General features: G+C 40.4%; 1 non-coding gene across 1 annotated transcript; it reads left to right on the forward strand.

The window, feature by feature from the left end:
* Positions 1-3,378: 3,378 nt before the first annotated feature.
* TRNAC-GCA (transfer RNA cysteine (anticodon GCA)) lies at positions 3,379-3,450 on the forward strand. Its single transcript has one exon. It is a non-coding gene; the product is annotated as a tRNA-Cys (tRNA).
* Positions 3,451-6,529: the final 3,079 nt, after the last annotated feature.

Below are 6,529 nucleotides of genomic sequence, written 5' to 3' on the forward strand. Positions count from 1 at the left end.
GGTGGAAACACAAGCTGGAATCAAGATTGCCGGGAGAAATATCAATAACCTCAGATATGCAGATGACACCACCCTTATGGCAGAAAGTGAAGAAGAACTAAAGAGCCTCTTGATGAAAGTGAAAGAGGAGAGTGAAAAAGTTGGCTTAAAGCTCGACATTCAGAAAATGAAGATCATGACATCCAGTCCCATTACTTCATGGGAAATAGATGGGGAAGCAGTGGAAACAGTGTCAGACTTTATTCTTTTGGGCTCCAAAATCACTGCAGATGGTGATTGCAGCCATGAAATTAAAAGACATTTACTCCTTAGAAGGAAAGTTATGAACAACCTAGACAGCATATTCAAAAGCAGAGACATTACTTTGTCAACAAAGGTCCATCTAGTCAAGGCTATGGTTTTTCCTGTGGTCATGTATGGATGTGAGAGTTGGACTATAAAGAAAGCTGAGTGCAGAAGAAGTGATGCTTTTGAACTGTGGTTTTGGAGAAGACTCTTGAGAGTCCCTTGGACTGCAAGGAGATCCAACCAGTCCATTCTAAACGAGATCAGTACTGAGTGTTCTTTGGAAGGACTAATGTTGAAGCTTAAACTGCAATACTTTGGCCACCTGATGGGAAGAACTGACTCATTGGAAAAGACCCTGCTGCTGGGACAGATTGAAGGCAGGAGGAGAAGGGGACGACAGGATGAGATGATTGGATGGCATCACCGACTCAATGTACATGAGTCTGAGTGAACTCTGGGAGTTGGTGATGGACAGGGAGGCCTGGCGTGCTGTGGTTCATGGGGTGGCAAAGAGTCGGACATGACTTAGCAACTGAACTGAACTGAATAATTTGGCAAGTTCTTGCTTATGTTAATGTAGTCAAAATATTATCAGCTATCTCTTTACACATCCATGTATATAAAGAAGCTTAGAGTTTAAAAAGGACAAAATTAAAATAGAAAAAGATCATTGCTGCTGCTGCTAAGTTGCTTCAGTCATGTCTGACTCTGTGCGACCCCATAGACAGCAGCCCACCAGGCTCCTCCGTCCATGGGATTTTCCAGGCAAGAGTACTGGCGTGGGCTGCCATTGCCTTCTCTGAAAAGTCATTAGAGCTACATCAAAAGACATGCTTCAAAACGGCTTGTACAAATATACCTTCTGAAGCTGCACCTGCTTAACTCTTGTATTCAGTCCTAGTCTTTTTAAATTATTAACTTTTGAAGCAGCCTCTGGTGCTTTATTAGATTTGTAGCTCTTTATTTTCCAGTGGTCAATGATTTCACTTTGGGTCCCATTATGGGTCATAAATGTGTACATTTTGTGCAAGTTTTGCTCTCATAATTCACTTCCTTGAAAGATGGAAGTTCTGTGCTTCAGTTTTCATTAAACTCATACTTTTACATCCTTGAGGTCATTGCTCTTGAGTGGGTTTCTTGAAAAATAAAAAAAACATTGTCAAACAATAAAATAAACAGTTGTACATTTACATCATTCAATAAATGGCAAAGCCTCCATAGGTTCAGACCACACAGCTCTACAGCAGGACGGCTCGTGATCTATTTCCTGGGCATAATTACCTGACCCATAGTTCTACACGTTGTCCATCGACATGATGCTTGGTGACTGTGCATTACAGAGAATGTCACAAGATGACACACGAAGTGGCTGGCAAGGTCAACACCATGGAATATTTGACTCACCATGGCCTGAGACCTTTTGTCCCTAGCAACTTGTGACTGAATATACCTCATTTTATCAGTGAGGGCCCTCCATGGTGGCAAGGAAGCATTAACTATCTTGCTTCTGGAAAGAATTGGGAAAAGAAAAATGAGACATAGCTGGTTTCTTTCAGATTTTCCATATGTTAAAGTGAAAACAACATTGCACAGCCATCCCATATACTATTCAAATGTCCACCCAATCCATTCTGGCTTGTTTTGACATAGCTACTAATAAAAACATGATTAAAAACCGAAGTGTCTGAGGCAAATGCTTACACCAAAAGGATGCTGAGAGTATAATTGTAAACTGGGACTCTTATGAACAAACTGGGATATATAATCACCCTTGGTAAGTATTAGTTGCTCAGTCATTTCTGACTCTCTGCGACCCCATGGACTGTAGCCCACCAGGCTCCTCTGTTAATGGAATTCTCCAGGCAAGCATACTGGAGTGGGTAACCATTCCTTTCTTCAGGGGCGTCCTCCCAAGCCAAGGATCAAACCTGTGGCTCCTGCATTGCAGATAGATTCTTTACCATCTGAGCCACAACAGAAGCTCCTTAAACCATGATGTTAATTTATTGTGTTGATCACTCAGTCATGTTCAATTCTTTGCAACCCTGCGGACTATAGCCCACCAGGCTCCTCTGTCCATGGGATCTCCCAGGCAAGAATACTGGAGTGGGTTGCCATTCCCTTCTCCAGGGCATCTTCCCAATCCAGAGACCGAAACTGGGTGTCCTGTATTGCAGGCAGATTCTTTACTGTCTGAGCCACGAGGAAAACCCAATAATCACCGGTAAACTCAATCATTTCTTTCTTTTTTTGGGGGGGGGCGTGAATTTGGCTACGTGACACAGTCTACTTGTCTTTCGAGTTATCATTAGATAAACCTTATCATGTATTTATTCTTAAAGTAAAGCAATTCACTGACTTTTGAGTTTATTTAACTTCTGGAACAGGACCTTTAATAAAACGTATTACAAACATTGTGCTTGGCCTCATACTATGAAAAAAATCCCAGTTCCCGTCTGGCCCACAAGGCCTTGTGGAAGAGGGCCCCCCCTCCCTTCTCTTCAGCTCCATCTTGTTCCATTTCTTCGACATCATGACTTTCTGCCAAGCTTGTCTCGGTTCAGTTCTTCAGATAAACCAAGTCTTATCTGTACTCATAGCTCTTAAAGGCTGCTTCCTCTGTTAGGCTTGCCCTTCCTCCCATGCTTCCAAGCTTGGCTCCATGTCTTCTTGGGGATGACCTCAGCTCAAGCTTCACCTCTTTAGAGAGATCCCCCCTGGCTGCTTGCCTAGGAGAGGTCTCCTTTGGTTTTCCTCAATCTCAGCTCATATTTGTTTCCTTCATAGCACTTACTGCTTTTTGTTGCAGTTAGTTTATTTGCTGGCTTCTTTATTTTATACAATAACAGTCCCTACCATGAGAATGTAAGACCCAGGCCCTTTTCATCTTCATATCCCCAGGGATGAAAAGGGTGGCTGGCACTATTTATTGGATGAATGAATAACATAATTAATATTGTGATTAAGATGCCAAATACATATCAAAAGATTTATAAACAGCTGGGTCAAATATACTGTATATGAAAATGTTGATTATAATACCAATTTCTTAAAAAAGTTTTTTTAATAATGATTTCTATTTTATAGTCTTCCCTGGTGGCTCAGATGGTAAAGCATCTGCCTGCAATGCGGGAGACCCAGGTTCGATCCCTGGGCTGGGAAGATCCCCTGGAGAAGGAAATGGCAACCCACTCCAGTACTCTTGCCTGGAAAATCCCATGGACAGAGGAGCCTGGTAGGCTATAGTCCATGGGGTCGCAAAGAGTCGGACATGACTGAGCGACTTCACTTTCACTTTCTATTTATATTTAGTAAGTTATTCTCAAGGGTACCACTTCTGTTCATTACAGAAACACTTCCCAGACTCTCTAAGTCTGAAAAGAAACAGGCAGCTGTTCAGGGCTACTTGCTGAGATGGTCCTGTGGACATCAACATCCATCCAAGCACATAGGGTTTAGACACTGGGGAACTGGGAATTTCAGCCAAGAACTTCTTTCAGCTTTTTACCTTTATAAACCTGCCCTTGTATGGAATTGTGGTTTTTGAACAGATGGTTGAAATGGCTTCGGTAATGGAAGAGTTTGTTATGTTGTTTTCATAAGCTACAAACCATTGATAACTTTATTTGTATTATTTGATAAACATGCCCCGTTCTTTTCTGCATTTCTGCTCTGAAAATGTTCCGGTTTCTGGAAAAAATTTAATCTAACGTTATTAAACCTTTTGTAAAACAAAATGAACATCTCCTCATACTTTATCATTTAAAAAGATAATTCCTTGAGTTTGGTTTTAAACTATCCTCATTCTTTTAGTTCCAATGAATATCATAATCACAAACAAATAATTTGTAAAATATTTTTAATGCACTGCATTTTTTCAATTACTCATTGGAAATAAAAGAATTCTTTATAATTTAATATTCCATGTATGGTTTTGGCTAAGGTTATGAGAAATTAGAGAACTGTGTTAACTCTCCATGAATAAGGGATAGAAACTAGTACCTCAAATTACACATGAAAACCAGTCTCATTTCTATAGTCTTTGTGTTTTCAACTCTCTACAATAATGGTATGGCTAAATATCTAATCAGTTCAGTTCAGTTCAGTCACTCAGTTGTGTCTGACTTTTTGCGACCCCATGAATTGCAGCAAGCTAGGACTCTCTGTCCATCACCAACTAAAGGATTAATTGGATAAATTACAATACATCCATGCTCTGGAATATAATAAGGCATTAAACATGTTGTAGAAGAATGCGCTGTGTGCTGTGCTTTATTGCTCAGTCGTGTCTGAAACTTTGTGACCCCATGCACTGCAGCCCACCAGTCTCCTCTGTCCTTGAGGATTCTTCAGGCAAGAATATTGGAGTGGGTTTCCATGCCCTCTTGCAGGGGATCTTCCCAACCCAGGGATCAAACCCAGGTCTCACACACTGCAGGCATTCTTTACCGCCTGAACCACCAGAGAAGCCAAAGAATACTGGAGTGGGTAGCCTATCCCTTCTCCAAGGGATCTTTCTGGCCCAGGAATCAAACCAGGGTCTCCTGCATTGCAGGCGGATTCTTTACCAACTGAGCTACCAGGGAAGCCCTATAGAAGAATAATTAATGACCAAAAACTATAAGTGAAAAAGGCAGGAAATACAAGCATATGTGCAACATGGTATCATTTTTTTAATATAGGAAGGCAGAGAAACGTTCATGCAGAGGAAAAAAGGACTGGCTGGTAATGTCACTATGTCAAAATACTAATGATGGTTTTCCCTGAGTGGTAGGATTCTTTGTCCCTTCCCCTCTTTCCTTTCTTTCTATCGTCATTCCTTCTTTCCTTATCAAGATTAATGAAGAAAAGAAAGTAGGATAGGGAACAATTAGAGTTAGCAACAGTTAATTTTCTCATATAAAAATACATATTAATATCATTTAAAAAACTGGAAAAGTACCAGAGGCGATATGAGAAGGAGAGTATAAATTACTCACTATACTCCTACCTCCCTGCCCTCCAATTTTCTTCCCTAGAAACCACCTCTGTTAATACCATTTTGTATTTAAATATATAACTAGAACTTTAACCATCTTTTTTTTTTTTCTTTCTCACAGAATTGTTAAGCCCTAACAATGCACAAAAGCAGCTGGCTTGCTATATACCTTTCACTGGCAGTTTTCTTTCCTGGCTTTGTTCCCTTGCCGTTGAGTATTGCCTTCAAAGTTCCAGATAAACTACTTGCATTCAAATCAGCATTTCAGTCCTCTTCTGGGAACCCAAATTAAAACACAAAAGATGTTATTTAATTTTCATGAAGTTCTGTGAGGTTGATCGCACCATGATGGAGTGATCACTCACCTAGAGTCAGACATCTTGGAGTGTGAAGTCAAGCAGGCCTTAGGAAGCATCACTGTGAAGAAAGCTAGTGGAGGTAATAGAATGCCAGCGGAGCTATTTCAAATTCTAGAAGATGATGCTGTGAAAGTGCTGCACTCAATATGCCAGCAAATTTGGAAAATTCAGCAGTGGCCCCAGGACTGGAAAAGGTCAGTTTTCATTCTAATCTCAAAGAAAGGAAGTACCAAAGAATGTTCAAACTACTACACATTTGCACTCATTTCACATGCTAGCAAATTAATGATCAAAATTTTCATAGCTAGGCTTCAACAGTTCATGAACCAAGAACTTCCAGATGTTCAAGCTGGATTTTAAAAAGGCAGAGGAACCAGAGATCAAATTGCCAACATCCACTGGAATATAGAAAAACCAAGAGAATTCCAGAAAACCATTTATTTCTGCTTCATTGACTACGCTAAAGCCTGTGACTGTGTGGATCACAACAAATTGTGGAAAATTCTTAAAGAGATGGGAATACCAGACCACCTTATCTGCCTCCTGAAAAACCTATATGGAGGTCAGGAAGCAACAATTAGAACTGGACATGAACAACAGACTGGTGCCAAATTGGGAAACGAGTACATCAAGGCTATATATTGTCATCTGCTTATTTAACTTATATGCAGAGTACATCATGCAAAATGACTGGCTGGAGGCAGCACAATCTGGAATCAAGATTGCCAGAGGAGATATCAATAACCTCAGATATGAAGATGACACCACCTTTATGGCAAAAATGGAAGAGGAACTGAAGAGACTCTTGATAAACATACAAGAGGAGAGTAAAAAAGCTGGCTTAAAACTCAACATTCAAAAAATGAATATCATGGCATCCAGTCCCATCAATCATGGCAAATAG

The sequence above is a fragment of the Capricornis sumatraensis genome, chromosome 1 (assembly GCF_032405125.1).
Source record: "Capricornis sumatraensis isolate serow.1 chromosome 1, serow.2, whole genome shotgun sequence".
In the NCBI taxonomy this organism is placed as follows: domain Eukaryota; kingdom Metazoa; phylum Chordata; class Mammalia; order Artiodactyla; family Bovidae; genus Capricornis; species Capricornis sumatraensis.